We start from the raw sequence: 16106 nt of genomic DNA, 5'->3' as shown, positions 1-16106 counted from the left end.
ATGCATAGTCAACATCACAGATGCAGATGGACACTCAGAGACAGACAAGCAGATAGTTACAGAAATTTAGATAAATAATTTACACTGAGTGTCTTGCTATACCTTTCTGCTGTGACACTGAGAATTTCCCCACTGCGGGACTAATAAAGGACTATCTTAACTTAGATGGATAGTTAGCCAGTCAGTTAGCCAGTCGGCCAGAGTAAGGGAGTCATGAGGACCTGTGTGGCAAAAAAGAAAGTTAATGCAGGTATTGAAACTGAATGATCACCTTCCTGCTACACAGTTGCATATGCATAGTCAACATTACAGATGCAGATGGACACACAGATAGAGAAGCAGATGGATAGTTAGCCAGTCAGTTAGCCAGTCGGCCAGAGTCAGGGAGTCATGAGGACCTGTGTGGCAAAGAATAAAGTTAATACATGTATAGAAACAATGATCACCTACCTGCTACACAGTTGCGTATGCATAGTCAACATCACACAGTTGCAGATGTATAGGCAGAATAATGTGGCATGGTAGCACTTCACCAGTGAAAATTATTATCTAGAGTAGAAAATAATACATTATTAGTTAAATGCATTATTTTGCTGCAGTGATTGTCAGAGGGCAATAGGAAGGCACTGAAAATTGGGGCACCTTACCCATATTGGCCGGATCCACCTTCAGAATGGAGAGGCTCATGGGGTCCTCACAATCTGTATTACAAAAACATACATACAAGTCAATACATATAAAGACAGAAGAAGTTGAAGATAGCCAGAAGTTGAAGGTGGATAGAAAGACAGATATACAGTGTTGATTGTATGGATAGAATTGAGCTTTTCATCATAAATTGCGTCTACACCGCCACCAACACAAGAACGGTGTGGGTAACTAATAGCTAATACATAACACTGAATGAATCCACTCTGCCAGGTTTTAGACACAGTGAACTAAGGTGGTTATCAATAATACCTTTATTGAAAATGACTGCTTTAGCTGCCAGAGACTGTTTATGTAACAGCCCAAATTTAAATTTAATTTGAGAGTTACTGGTTCTCATAAGAATTGATATATATGCTTCCTTTTTATCCAAGATTGTCATAACTCATTTTCTGACATGTATAATCACAAACTATGTGGGGGGGGGGGGGGCAGACAGTCTCGATACTGCAGGGTTTAAAATATGAGCAAGTGATCCTGATATTACTTTAATACAAGCAAAGAAATGGCAGAATAAATTATTTAAATAGAGTAAATCAATACTTATCTGACTGGTGTGACTGGGTAGGGCCAGTAAGTCCAGACATAGCACCTTCTCAAATGTTCCCAGAGAGCACGACAGATCCCAGGCAGCACAGGTAAAACCTTTCTAGGTGGTAGAGGACCAGACATCCAACTTGCAGTCAGCAGTGGGGCACAAAAAGTCATCTGAACGGCTGAAGCCAACAAGCCAAAGCTAATATTAAAGGAATATAAAGAAATGAATAGGAGTAACAAGCAACATGAGAGCTAGCAAACAGCAAAAATGCAAGAGAAGACCTACCAGCAGAGATCCAGACAGGAAAGCAACCTACATAGACTTACTAAACTCAGTTAACATGGCTGCGCCTAATCTCACCCCCATACAACACAACAGTATTACACATGTGAATTATGACAACCAGCTTTCAGGGTCTCTTCAGAAAACACTAGCAAATTAAACTTCACTGGAGTGAATCGGGTTGTCTTACTAATGAGCCAAAAAACCCTACAGTCGTTCCTTTGTACATCCAAGCACATTTTCACTTGAGTTTGGGGAGCTCAATCCGGTTAGTTTGATATTGGATCAGCAGATGTTCATTTCATCCTTCCTCTCACTCACAATGTTGTTTAAAAAAAGATCTGAGATTTTAAGACAATCATTATATTTCCTCAACATTTCCAGTCTTTCCATTTTGACAAGGATATTTATTCGAAATAGCCAGAATTCCTGCAGCAGGTGCCATAGATGGTAAAAGCCCGTCTATAAAGTGCGAAAACCTAAAAACACTCAGAGAGAAGGAGCCGCTGGTGTTCGTTCTAAAGACAACCAAATCTACTGAAGAACAGAGATGATATGAAAAACAATAATAATAATAAATAATATATATACATAAAATATGCCCACTTTAACCATTTGTAATGTAATATTGTTCCAGTAAAACATCCAGATAGCACATAAATCCAAAATCAGTAGTGTACAGAGACACATCTGAAATATAATACTACTCTTGGAATAACCCGATTACAATTTGCAAATAAGTACTTAAGAGAGCCTGCAGAATTCTGGAGAAAGGTCTTGTGAACAGATGAGACTAAAGATTAACCTATATTAGAATGATGAAAACATTTGGGAAAACCTTTGGGATAAATTTTACACACAGAAGACAATGTCCATATGAAGATCAAGTTAGTTGTAAGGAGTGCAAATAGAGAAATAAACAAAGAACAAGAAAAGGAGAAGCTTCCTGCAAAAGCACAACAGCACAAAACCTCATGAATAAAAGTCATACACAAAGCTTGACTGAATATATAAAGAACTAAATGATGGCAAACTTACAATGAGTATTAGAACCTATAGTTCCTTCATTCAGTCTTCATTACAGTGAGGCCTAAAGTGAGCCACAACTAAACCTCTACTACTGCATGGTCCTTTTGGCTCATAATTTGGCCTACGTCCAATATACTGCCACAAAGTGGATGGAGTAGAAATTACCATAAATAAACATGCCATCGTCTCAACACTGGAGTCATATGGGTGTCAGCTATGGCTTCAAGTAGGCCTAAGCTGTAGGATTTTTTTTATGCCACAACCACAACAGGCCCAATGAGACCCAAAGAACCAACACAATAGGCCCAATGAGACTAGAGATGCATCCATCTGATATTAGGGTTGGATATTGGTCCCGATATAAACACTTCTCACTTCTCTTTGGTCTCACAGACTTCACATTTCAGAATACAAGTCCTGAGCAAACACTGCTAAATACAAAATCACACACCTAATCATCAAAATGATTGATTATTCTGTTACTCGTCATCTCATAAGAAGATGTATTAGAATAGGCTAATAGTATCTTTAGAAAATAACAAAATCTGGCATGTGTGACTGCCCCCTATTAATACTTTGTCATTGTAAGGCGAATGCTGTGCCAAGGTCCTGCACAACTGTTTCTTATTTTAGTAACAAATAAATAGCAATTTATAACATTGCTAACATTATAACATATAGCACCTCAGTATTTAGCTGACTAGGTCAGATATTAAAGATCAGGATAATTACTGATTTTGACTTCTGTTAGAGGGTCTGTAATGTACCACAGAGCTTCAAAGAGGCAAGGAGTTCAACAAAATCACAGTTTTGGGTTGATGCAGATGAACAGCACTGTATGACCTTCAGCTCCACCAGATGGAGGTTACAACAGCCTACTTGAATCAACTAGAGGGATTTAAAGGAAAATCAGGTGAAATGGTTTTCTGTAAACTGAATAGGTCATTGTATGCTCTCTTTACAGTGACTTCGTTATGGTCTAGAGATCATATATATTTAACAGCCCAAATTCAATGTGGGAGCTGCTTGTACTCTGAAAGCCTAACTTTTTAAAGATGTAAGTATTTGTATCAGCATACAATGGTTACAAAACATGATATGATGAAAAACATGACAGATAGAAGCAACTCAAAATGTGAAAGGAAAGAACAAGTCAATGACAATGACAGTCCATCATACCTAGTCTACTATCCAGACACAGAAAAAAAAAAAAAAAATCCATAAACACAGACTGGTGAAATTTCTTACAGGGTGTGTTACAGAACACCAAACCCAGATTGACTAGTCAACATGGAGAGAGGCGTGTACCCCCATGCTAACAGCTAACCGCGCTGATCAGACTTCAGTTTGAGACTCTTGATCCTCTTCTGATGTTCAAGAAAGCTTTTAAACAGAAGGCGACTGACATAGGTGCCTTCCTGTCTCTTTGGATGGTGTGTGCTCAGTATTTAGCTGACTGGGTGTCAGATATTAACCTTGAGCTCCACCAGGTGGACGTTACAACAGCCTATTTGCATGCACTGATTGATGGAGAGATGTACAGTGAGGGGAAAAAAGTATTTAGTCACCAATTATGCAAGTTCTCCCACTTATAAAGATGAGAGGCCTGTAATTGACATCAGAGGTAGACCTCAACTATGAGAGACAAAATGAGAAAAAAAAATTCTGAAAATCACATTGTCTGATTTTTAAAGAATTTATTTGCAAATAATGGTGAAAAATAAGTATTTGGTCACCTACAAACAAGCAAGATTTCTGGCTGTACCTTCTTTAAGAGGCTTCTCTGTCCTTCACTCATTACCTGTATTAATGGCACCTGTTTGTTAACAGTATACAAGACACCTGCCCACAACCTCAAACAGTCACACTCCAAACTCCACTATGGTGAAGACCAAAGAGCTGTCGAAGGACACCAGAAACAAAATTGTAGACCTGCACCAGGCTGGGAAGACTGAATCTGCAATAGGCAAGCAGCTTGGTGTGAAGAAATCTACTGTGGGAGCAATAATCAGAAAATGGAAGACCTACAAGACCACTGCTAATCTCCCTCGATCAGGGGCTCCACGCAAGATCTCAGCCCGTGGGGTCAAAATGATCACAAGAACGGTGAGCAAAAATCCCAGAACCACACGAGGGGACCTAGTGAATGACCTGCAGAAAGCTGGGACCAACATTACAAAGGCTACCGTCAGTAACACTACGCCGCCAGTGCCAGACATGTTTCCCTGCTTAAGCCAGTACATATCCGGGCGCGTCTGAAGTTTGCTAGAGAGCATTTGAATGTTCCGGAAGAGTATTGGGAGAACGTCTTATGGTCAGATGAAACCAAAGTAGAGCTGTTTGGTACAAACACAACTCGTTTGGAGGAGAGTGAATGCTGAGTTGCATCCAAAGAACACCATACCAACTGTGAAGCATGGGGGTGGCAACATCATGCTTTAGGGCTGTTTCTCTGCAAAGGGACTAGGACGACTGGTCCGTGTACATGAAAGAATGAATGGGGCCATGTATTGAGAGATTTTGAGTGCAAACCTCCTTCCATCAGCAAGGACATTGAAGATGAAACATGGCTGGGTTTTTCAGCATGACAATGATCCCAAGCACACTGCCAGGGCAACAAAGGAGTGGCTTCGTAAGAAAATTCTTATTTTAAAATTTAAATTCTTTAAAAATCAGACAATGTGATTTTCTGAATTTTGTTTCTCATTTTGTCTCTCATAGTTGAAGTCTACCTATGATGTCAATTACAGGCCTCTCATCTTTTTAAGTGGGAGAACTTGCACAATTGGTGACTGCTCCATATACAGTGAGGAAAATAGTATTTAGTCAACCAGAGGGATTTAAAGGAAAATCAAATACATGTGAAAAGGTTGTCTGTAGGATAATACTGATCATCTGGGTTGATGATCTCATCATTGCTGCCAGTGACAATGACTTGCTCATGGAGGTGAAAAAGAGGTCAACAACATTCAAGATGAAACATTTTCTAGGAAAGAATCATTTTCTAGATACTGATTTTCAAGGTCAACCTCATGTGAACAAAAGTCACAGTGTAACGAGTAGTGATTCTGTTGATCCTACAAGATCTCACAAAGCAGCAGGTAGATTGACTCATGAGAAGAGTCAAAAAGGGGGCGGTTAGGTCATTGACATCTGAAGTATAAACACCTCAGTGAGAGTGATCCTACTGCTGTTTTTGGATCATTCCAATAGACAAAGTATGAAAGAACCATTAAAAGAACTGGTGGATGTTTGTATGTTTTATGTTTTCAGTGGGTTTGTGGTGCAAGTAAACAAAATAACACTTAGTGGATGGTTCTCTCTGCACTCCTTTCTTTTTCATTTCAAGACTACTTACAAAGCCGTAACCATTACGAGTACAAGACATGATCCAAGTTGTACAGTCAGTAAACTGTTGCAGTTCATTTGGCTCAGACAAGTACAACACTGGACTGCAGTCAAGCATGTAATGAGGTACTTAAAGGCTTCTACTGATCATTGACTGCGTTACCAGAAGAGCTCTGGTTTAGGTCTAACTAAAGACGGTCCCGTTTCTCCTGCTCGGTCTACATGTAAAGGAGAATATATGGCTCTGACCGCAATCATTCAGGAAAGCTTGTACCTCATACAGCTACTAAATACCATGAACAGTGATCAACAACATGCACCTGTGAAAATACCTGAAGACAGCGCAATCACTCTTTCCATGAACGCTGTATGTTAAAGATAGAACACATCCACATTAGACAGCACTTCATTCGATCAGAGCTCCATGAGTGTAAAATAACTGAACTCTGTCCCACAGCAGATATGGTTGCAGATGCTATGACAAAACTTTCTCCAGCTTGAGCTTAGTTGCAGGTAAAGAGCTTTGTGTTTGGGATGTAAACGGGTAAGTGTTGTGCTGTGGAATGCCATGTACAGTGAGAGCAAGTGAGACTCGAATCAACAACAAGAGCTTAAATAGCTGTTTGTAAACCACCTCCATACGACATGCTGACAGAGAGAAAGCCTAACCTAGACTCAAAGTGTTAAAGGGAATCTTTGTAAGGTACGACAAGAACAGTCCAACATACCTAGTCTACTATCCGGACACAGAGAAAGCCCATAAACACAGACTGGTGAAATTTCTTACAGAGTGTGTTACAGAACACCCAACCCAGACTGACCAGTCAATAGCAGATGGAGAGGCATGTACCCCCATGCTAACAGCTAACCGTGTTGATCAGACTCCAAAAGAGGTTCAAGAGTCTCAAACTGATGTTCAAGAAGGAGACAGACATAGCACACGCCACCCAAAGAGAGACAGGAAAGTCAGCTAAATACTGAGGTCCTGGGTGAGATATTAGTGACCAGACACTGACCACTGACCACCAGATGCTGACTACTGTTACAGGGTCTGTAATGTACCACAGAGCTTCAAAGAGGAGTTCATCAGCACAGTATGGCCTTCAGCTCAACCAGATGGACGCTACAACAGCCTACTTGAACGCTTTAATTAATTGTGAGATGTATATGGAGCAACCAGAGGGATTTGAAGGGAAATCAAATACAGGTGAAAAGGTTTTCTGTAAACTGAATAAATCACTGTATGCTCTCAAACAGTCTGGAAGAACCTGGAACAACATGTTACCTGATTATCCAGATGAAAATGGCTTTACACAGAACCTAGATGACCATTGGGTCTACAACAAACCCCCTGAACACAGGGTTAGATGTTCCTTCATAGAGTACAGTAAGCTAGCTGTGATGCTGTTGGTGATCATGATCACAGGTGTGTATTTATTGTCTCAGGAACAGACTGGCTCCTTTACGAGTGTGTTGGCTACAGTATCTGTACATAAAGGCTCTATATAACATGACATTGAGGTCAGAAGTCCATCAAAATGCCAAAAGCCTCAACTTCCAGAGGGAGCGATTCTATGTCCCCCACCAATGTGAAAATCACTCCTAGGCCCTTGATTCAGAGCGATGCTCATCAGTCAGAACTTCACTGACCGTGACTTCTTTAGGGGCTAGAGATCCTATATTTAACAGCTCAAATTCAGTACAGAAGCTGCTTGTACTCGGAAAGCTGAATGAATCTGAATCAATTCTAATAAAGTTGTTAAAGAGGATTTTCTGATGTTACGATTATAAATCATGCAGGGACACAGACACAGTCTCCATACTGAAACACTATGAGTGACTCTGATATATTACTGTTTAACACAAGCAGAGAAATCACAGAATTAATGCTGATAAAATGGAGGAAATCCTCTTAAACTAACCTGACTGGTGGGACTGGGAAGGGCCAGTCAGTCCTGGCGTAGCAGCTTCTCGATGTTCCCGGAGAGAACGACGGACCCCAGGCCGCTCGGGTGAACCTCTCTGCGGAAGAGGACCTGCCGCTCCCCAAAGATCTCCTGTCCGGCAGCCAGCAGTGGAGCACGAAGAGCCGGTAAACGCTCCCTTACTCGTCGGTAGGTGAGCAGGGGGCCGAAGACGATGATCCAGGTGTCTGTCTTTTTCCAAACAGGGCCGAAGCCGCTGAGAGGAGCCGCCACGCTGCCGCTGAGGGGAAGCCGCCTACCGACGTCCAGGACACCTAGAAAACAGGAGACCGTGGCGTTGCTCTTTGGTCCGATACTCTGAAGTGATTTACAGTCTCCAACAACGAGAGCACCGCCCTGAGGAGCTGTACTCGGTGCCGGAGCAGGTGAAGGCGAAGTGGAAGAGCTGTGGTGGTGGAGGAGCTGCCGACTTTTCCTGACCACGCCGACGCCCCCAGACCCTCTCCGGTGCGGGAGTGGATGTGACGAACCTCGGGGTCTTCCGCTCCGGTAGCGCTGGAACTGAGACCGCCGCGTTGGAGACGTCGCGGGCTGCCTCTGGCCTCGTCTTCCGTCAGACTGCCGGTCCAGCTGGACGAGCTCCAAGCTGAGCATCTGGAGAGCTCGTTCCTCCGCGGTCTCCATGTTCCTCTCTGAGTCGACTCACGTCTCGAACAGCGGTTCAGAGTCTCGCTCAAAATACCGGAAATCACGTGATCCGAACCGAAGCTTCGTTACGTCACTTCACCGTCCCGCTGTAGACCCGAGCGCAACGAGCTGAATATAAACTGAAATATGTACTTAAATAAAATATAAATGTAGAAAATGAGTGAATTTGGTTGACTTTCATTTTAAGAGAAAACAAAACATGAACATATTTTTTTTTGAACATCAGGTTTTGTTTCCAAACCGACAAAAGAGATAAAAGTCCTTGACAAACCTCCGTATTCGAGGGTTTTTAACTGGAGACGACGTGAAATTACCTCTAATAAAACATTAAAAGGAACAATAAGGACTAAATGACAGCAATCGTTTAAAATGTCTACCGCAGTCCAATTTCCAGACCCTGGAGAGAGGGGTCTGCCCCGCCCCCTCAACCCCAGACCCGCAGCTCGAGCGGGTTGCCAGGTTGAGGACACTGAACCTGCAGGAACGAGCGCGAGACGAGTTCAATAACTTTTACAATGACAAGCGACGACGAGTCATATTCTGTAAGATGATCAGTAAATATACTCGCTTGATCTGTTTTTATTGTCTGTTCATTATAAAGCAGCTCATGAGGATTTTATACAACTCTGTCAGCTGTTAGCGAGCTGGATGCAGCGCTGCCGGCTTTATCCAGAGCCAAGCTCCTTCTCCTGAACACAAAAGCCCACTGCTCCTAAAATCCACTCTGGAGCTGGAATTACTCATTTACACATCCTGACAACATACTGCTCAGTTTAACAGATCATATACACACTTTTCTCAGAGTAGGAGCTGCTGTAGACCTCAGTTATGAAGGACCCTCACTGGAGCTTCACCACACAAACCTTCTGGACGCAGGAACATCATCAGGGCTTCCAGCTCTTCAGCTTTCATTCATCACCAGCTCCCTCCATTTCATGTAGTTACTGTTACACATCAGTTTATTTCACATTGTCTTTACCCTGATTTACATCAAATTAAAGTCAAATTGTTAATGAACAATGCTGTTGTAACAAAGTATGACTTATGAGTTGATGAAAAAGACCAGATGAAAATGAACCATTTTATTAAACAGTTGTATGCATTTCCTATTTACAGAGTAATAAGGGTTTATAAGAGTAAGTAACAAAATAGTAATCAGATTGTTTAAAATGGTTATGATCAACATGATTTACAGTATTGAAAAGTGAACATTTCATATTATATCATTAATAAAACCAGAAATGCTGAGATCAGTATACAAACTCCAATCAGTGCAACAACCTTATTATAAAAATAATTCAAAACAAGGTTTAGCAACAGATATGAATAAATATAGTACAGAAAAATATATCAAATGGACTTTAAAGGGACTTGAGAGATGTGCAGCTCTTCCTCCAGTGGGAACTGCTGCTCATTAGACTGTCTGGACGCTGCACTGTGGAGAAGAACTGAAGTTATTACACAAAAAATGTAGTTATTGTTTTGTGGGCTAGTTCTTCAGCACAGTGTGATGTAGAAAAGAAAGGATGGTTTATAGCTGTGGAGCATACGGTCAAGCCTGGGTTTGCTTGAGTTCCTCTATGGTTGGTGCCGGGACAGGTAGAAGCAGGCCAAACCTTCTGGGGTCATCAGGGCGAAGCAGCTACTATTTTCTCTGTCATGTTTAGTAATAAACTATAGTTACCTCTTCTCCAAAGCTTCAGAGACATCCATGGTGCTCTCCAGAGCTTCAATCCCTTCTTCTATAAGTGGTAGATCTTCTCTGTAGAGATAAAACTGTTCTGTTTGTGAAAATGTAGGCCAGCAGTAATACTGTACTTCTGTATTAATATTAGGATCTATAATTCACAATGTGGTCTGAAATCATATTAGTTCAGATCCTGAATACTGACCGGTCTGAAAGTGCTCCACTTGATGGACACCCAATACTGGACAGGGGCATCAAATGATGCTTCCTCTACTGCCTCTTACTAGGGGTGGAGGTGCTTGAACATTCAAAGCTAAAAAGAAAATCCCATAATCAACTTATTTACACAGAAAAGTGAAGATCATTTCACCACAATATCAAACCTGAGTGATCTCTACTAAAAAGGGCTTTATGGACTCTATTAGATACGACGGATAAACAGCTAACGTCTGCTAGACACTGTGCACACGTTTAAAACATTATTTTAGACGATTCTGAACAAACGAGCACAATTTAAACGATGGAATAAACAATAAGATGTAGATGTGATTATATAATACACTTCAATCAAGAACTAACATTAAAAACACAATAAAACATTATAAACACCAAGTTATCTGACTGCACTGATGAAATGCAGAAAGTCCAGGTAGGATGAAATTATGGGCGAACCGTCAATCACAGAAATGTTCCACAACCTAAAAAGCCTCGGCCTTCGTCTAAAAAGCTCCATGAGCAGAGACGGAGTAAAAGCAGAGGAAATACTGGCGATGCGTTTGCATTAATATTGAGCTGGCAGCTCTAGTCTGCACTGTATTCCCTGACAGTGTGGTGAACTCATTAAAATTATTCTATTTGTAAGCAAAACTGCAAAACAGTTCAAACAGCTTAAAACATTCAAGTTCATAGAACGATATTCAAGTTTTAATCTCAACAAGCTCAATGTGTTCAAGTAAAGACAATCACTAAACTCATTGTTTTTCATTTAATATTTACGGAGCGTCTGACGCAATGCGCTCCTGCATGCCCATTGGTTATAACCGTCTAATTAGCATACTGGGATTTCTGAACAAACATGGCGGACAGTGCGGTTGGTGAGGGAAAATAAGTTTATTAGCAGTTTTTAAAAAAGAAACAGTTAATTTACTCTCTTTCTCTGGATAAGTACATGTTTTTGTTCTAAACACTGGCATAATTTGCGGCAAGTGATGTTTTTTTTATTAAGGGGAGCTATTTTGAAGTGCGCGCACGTTTTTTGAACTCCATCTCGCGCGCCTCGTTAACAGCACCTGGAGGGAGAGAGAGAGAGAGAGAGAGAGAGAGAGAGAGAGAGAGAGGTAGAGAGAGAGAGAGGTAGAGAGAGAGAGAGAGAGAGAGAGAGAGAGAGAGATTATTTTCTTGGTACTTTACAGTGTGTTTAAACTTGTATTTCCCATGTTCACATTTAGTTTGAGTGAGTTTGATATTCCTGCACTGACAACAGAAAATGCAGTGAAATAGAGAGGTTTAGCTAGAGATTGATAGTGGAAAGGCCATGAAAGCAGAGTCTAAACTTTAATTGTTTTTGCTGTGTGTTCATTTAAAATTGCCTAATGTCGATGTAGTTAGCTTCTGAAATGTTTTGTTATTTTGCATGCTTAAGGATTTAATGATAAGAGCAGATAACGTAGATGTAAATGCAATTCATTGGTGCTTTTGATTTTTTTTTATCATTACAAACAAAATCATTATTCTCTGGCATTGACTACTGTGTACACATTGATACATTTGTTGCATTGTGTGCATGAACAGGAGGGTACACTAAAGATGAACGTGTCCAGCCCCTAAAACATAACTGCATAGGTAAGTATAATATGAGTTAATTAAGTGCTAATTTTGTAAAGCAAATTTAGAGCAGAGAGAAATATAACAGAAATTTTAGAAATATAGAGCTCCTACCTCAACAAGTATTAGCTTTTTGTCACTTGCCTGTCATTTTGTCAGTTGGTTTATAATGGCAGATATGGAGTGGAAATGCAGGTTATGTGATGCCTTCTCTGATACTCGTGGCAAGTTACTTTGTCATTACCGCTTGCAACATAACCACTATTCAAAAGTCTGTCCTTTGCCATGTCTTTACGACTCGTGTATTTGCACATTTCGGTCATTCAATGCACTTAAAATTCATCTTTCAAGGATTCACAAAAACACAAAAGGGACAAGTCAAGGGGGACAAGGAGTGCAAGTGGTGTATACATGTCCCTTGTGTGGGTTTAAGCAGCCTTTTTCAGAGAAAACACTATTCACTCATTTAAGAGGGCATTTGAGGACCCATGAAATGGTAACATGTCCATATAAGAGCTGTGCCTATAGTACTAATGTGTACACTTCCTTTAATGCTCACAAAAGCAGAACACATGGAGACTCTAGTAGTGCAGATCTATTTAATCATGTCTCTACTGATGAAGACTCTGTAGGCCTAAGTGCTGCTGGTTCTTCTGTGGAAAATGTTGACCTGTGTGAGGGGTTGGGACCATCTGAAAATGAAGACACATTAGATGATGAGGATGATGGTCTGTGTGACATGAACCAGTTAAATATACAGTTGCGTCAGAATTTAGCCTCTCTTTTTTTGAAGATGCAGGCTATACTTCATGTTTCTGATCTAGCAGCGCAGGAGATCATTTGGGTCAGGTGTTTCTCTTGTCTAGACCTCTTCTGAAACAGAACATAAGTGAGGTGTTGCAGAAACATTCCACCATTGTAAATGATGCTGTTCTTGAGGAAGTTGTTAGTGTTGTCATGGACAGTAATGTTTTTGTCAGGGCAACAGCTGAAGGGGCAGAATTATCCTCCAATAAACGAAGGAAGTCCTATATAGAGAGGGCCTATCCTGTGGTCATGCCTTTCCAGTATGTCATTGAACATGGGCACGCAGCTGTGTATGTCCCTATACTTCCAATGATTCAGGAGCTGTTCAAACATACTGATGCATTTGATAAAATTCAAGAAGCACGTTGCTCTCAGCCCAGTCACTACATGAGCCATCGAGATGGTTCATATATTCATGCAAATGAACTGCTGTCAGCATCACCTGAGCTGAAATTGCCATTAATTTTATATGTTGATGAGCTAGAAGTTTCCTAAAATCCTTTAGGTACTTCAAGGAAAATACATAAACTCTTATCAGTATACTGGGTTCTTGCAGATCTGCCTAGCAAATATCGATCAGCCTTGCATGTCATACAGCTGGCATTATTATGTAAAGTGGTGGCTGTTAACTCTGGTAAGAGGAGCCGAAATAACCCAGAGAGTGAGTCACCCCACTGCAACATCAAAAGACCTCGTCGAGCAGAGGTGAACTATCTACCAAATTTCCCAAGAGGAGAGGATGCCTCAAGTCTGGAGCGACTAAGAGTGCAAGTGGTAGAAGAAGTATCAAAGATGGATAAAAATCTACAGATGATAGAGAGACTAATGCAAACTACATATGCATTACGCCGGAAACAAATAATTGCCGACAACCCATCCCAATCTGTCAAGGACCTTCTGGAAAATTGGCCTGCGCTTCGAATAGAGTCACAGGTAACTTTTTCTTAACTTTCTTGTTACATTTATCCTCATACTGGTATTTGTAGAATCAGATTTCTAGAAAATTTTATTGAAAACTTCTTTATTGCAATCTTCTGTACTCCAAGGTTTGTGATGTGATAGGAATTCCAATTTATAAACAAATTTTAAATGCAGATTGTAATGTACTGTAAAACAACAAATTATACAATTGAACATTAATCTTATTTGTATTTCTATGCCTGAATGTTTAGGTTTGTGCAGAATTTCACAGGATCACAAATATCAACTTGCGAAGCAAGTTCTATGCAGAGTTGGACAAACATACACCGAGGTTATTGGCTGTCTACCGGCAGAAGGCTGCACGTACTGGCAAGACTGCGGAAGCTCTGAGGAGCATATTTAGTGCTTATGATCTTCTGGTATGTGACCACATTTAGTATTAATTTTAACAAAGATATTGCACAAATTTTATGCTTCTTCTGTTTTTTCTTCTGCTTCCCCTGTTTCTTCCTATCCTGCATCTACTGCTGCTTCTGTTGTTTTACTCTTCATTTGTTTCTTCTCATTCCCTCATCTAATCTAAAGAGTTTCACATCTATTTACAGGAGCAATGTGATGTAAACCACAGACGTACTGCTGCGCTTCGAGCCCTCCCTGTGTTCCTTTGTGAAGATGACTCTGCTTTTTTCAGGACTTGGAACGTAAGTTACTAAATATGTACAGGGTTAGTCAAAAGTTGCAGGATACCCTTTTATTAAATGGTCACCATATATTATTACTGAAATAAATGGCGTCCTTTTATTTCAGTACAAGAAGTATTTTTGCTCTCAACAGTAATTGTTCAATTTTATGTCTTGGGACACTTTGTGCCACTACTTAACCAAAAATATTAAAAAATCTATAACCCTCATGTTTTACATTTGAAGACATCCCACCAACACCACTGAATCTTGTATGCTTGTTCTGCTTTGGAAAGAAAGCATAAGTTGGAAGAAAGAAATCAAAGATTGGAATTATTGTTGTATGTGTGTTTACTATTTTGTTTGTTTTTGTTTAATTTATTTTTCAGACTGAGAAAGAGAGTGAACCGGACATCGCAGACTTGGCAGTTGGTCTTCTCACCATGGTGAATGAAGACCCAAGTTCCCCTGTTCAATTCAGCCCTGCAAGGATTGCCATTGTGCTGGAAGGTGACATTGTGCTGAATGACCTTTCTTATTTGGCTGATGCTTTTCTCATGTTACTTGGTTTAATGTATGCATTAAACATCTGCTATCCAAAAAAACTGATCCACACCTTCCACTTCATTCAGAAAGTCATTATGGGCTTGGATGACTTTAAACCACTAACACCCAGGCTGCTAAATCTAAAAAATGATCTGCTAGGGAGGGTGTAATTGGCGAATGATACACTCCCTTTTGATGGGACTTTTGTAGGTTCTGCCTGTTGTAAATTCCTGTTGAAGCATCACCTTTCTATGCTCTGTTAGATAAACCTGCTGTTGTGGTAAGTTTTTTTGTTTTTTTTTTTTTTGTTTTTTTTTTTTTCTAGATTGCATTACCACCTCTTTAAATTCCAAGTTCCAAAAATTGTTCTGTTGGAGAGTCACAAATATGTTCAGAAAATATGCCAGTTTTTTTTTTTTATTATTGTTGCCATGGTACAGGCCATTGTACACAGAATTGTTACTGCACAGGTACACATTACTAAGCATTAAGGGCGTAACTAAACATGCTTAACATATTTTGTTTAATACTATATTTTATTTTATTGTATTTTATGGAATATTTTTTCAGTTTATTGTATGCAGAGCAGCCCTATTAATACATGGCTAGGCCTGTCACGATTGCTGTAATGTATTGTACTATATACTGGCCCAAAGATTATTGCAATAGTAAAATAATAAGTTATTTTAAGGCAAATGTATGTGACAGATATAATGATAATATAATGGCATGATAATGCAATTAAACCCTTTTAAAGAGCAATGTACTTTTAATAATTATTAATATTAAGAATTTGTGAGTGGAATATAAGTAAATACTCATTATGCACAAGTTAAGCAAATAAAATGAAACCAAAAAAGCTGACATACTTGCTCCTCATTTGCTTTATTCATTAAACCCATTGTACCATTAGTCAATGTGATTATTGTGACAAGCCTATGCAAAGCCATACATTTTTTTTTTTTTTTTTGGTTTAAATGGTGTAATGTGTTTTGACTTCAGCAAAGTTTTATTGTACCTCAGAATGGGTTTTATATATTTGTTGAAATGAGTGGTTTATGACTTGCATCCTGGTTACTGATTTGCTAAAATAAAATGTTAAT

The 16106-nt window shown here is 39.9% G+C and overlaps 1 long non-coding RNA gene across 3 annotated transcripts; it reads left to right on the top strand.

Annotated features, from left to right (window-relative positions):
* The first annotated feature begins 11735 nt into the window (after window positions 1-11735).
* LOC140546828 (uncharacterized) lies at window positions 11736-15278 on the top strand. Of its 3 annotated transcripts, none has more exons than XR_011978368.1 (4): window positions 11736-12067; window positions 13413-14196; window positions 14383-14478; window positions 14847-15278. It is a non-coding gene; the product is annotated as an uncharacterized lncRNA (long non-coding RNA). The 3 variants fall into 3 exon arrangements; XR_011978369.1 differs by lacking the exon at window positions 11736-12067 and having other exon boundaries at window positions 13365-13789; window positions 14029-14196; XR_011978367.1 differs by lacking the exon at window positions 11736-12067 and having other exon boundaries at window positions 13365-14196.
* The last annotated feature ends 828 nt before the right edge of the window (window positions 15279-16106 follow it).

This window comes from Salminus brasiliensis, chromosome 24 (genome assembly GCF_030463535.1).
Source record: "Salminus brasiliensis chromosome 24, fSalBra1.hap2, whole genome shotgun sequence".
Classification (NCBI taxonomy): Eukaryota; Metazoa; Chordata; class Actinopteri; order Characiformes; family Bryconidae; genus Salminus; species Salminus brasiliensis.
The sequence above is the reverse complement of the archived record's forward strand: the minus strand, read 5'-3'. Positions and strand labels throughout refer to the sequence as shown.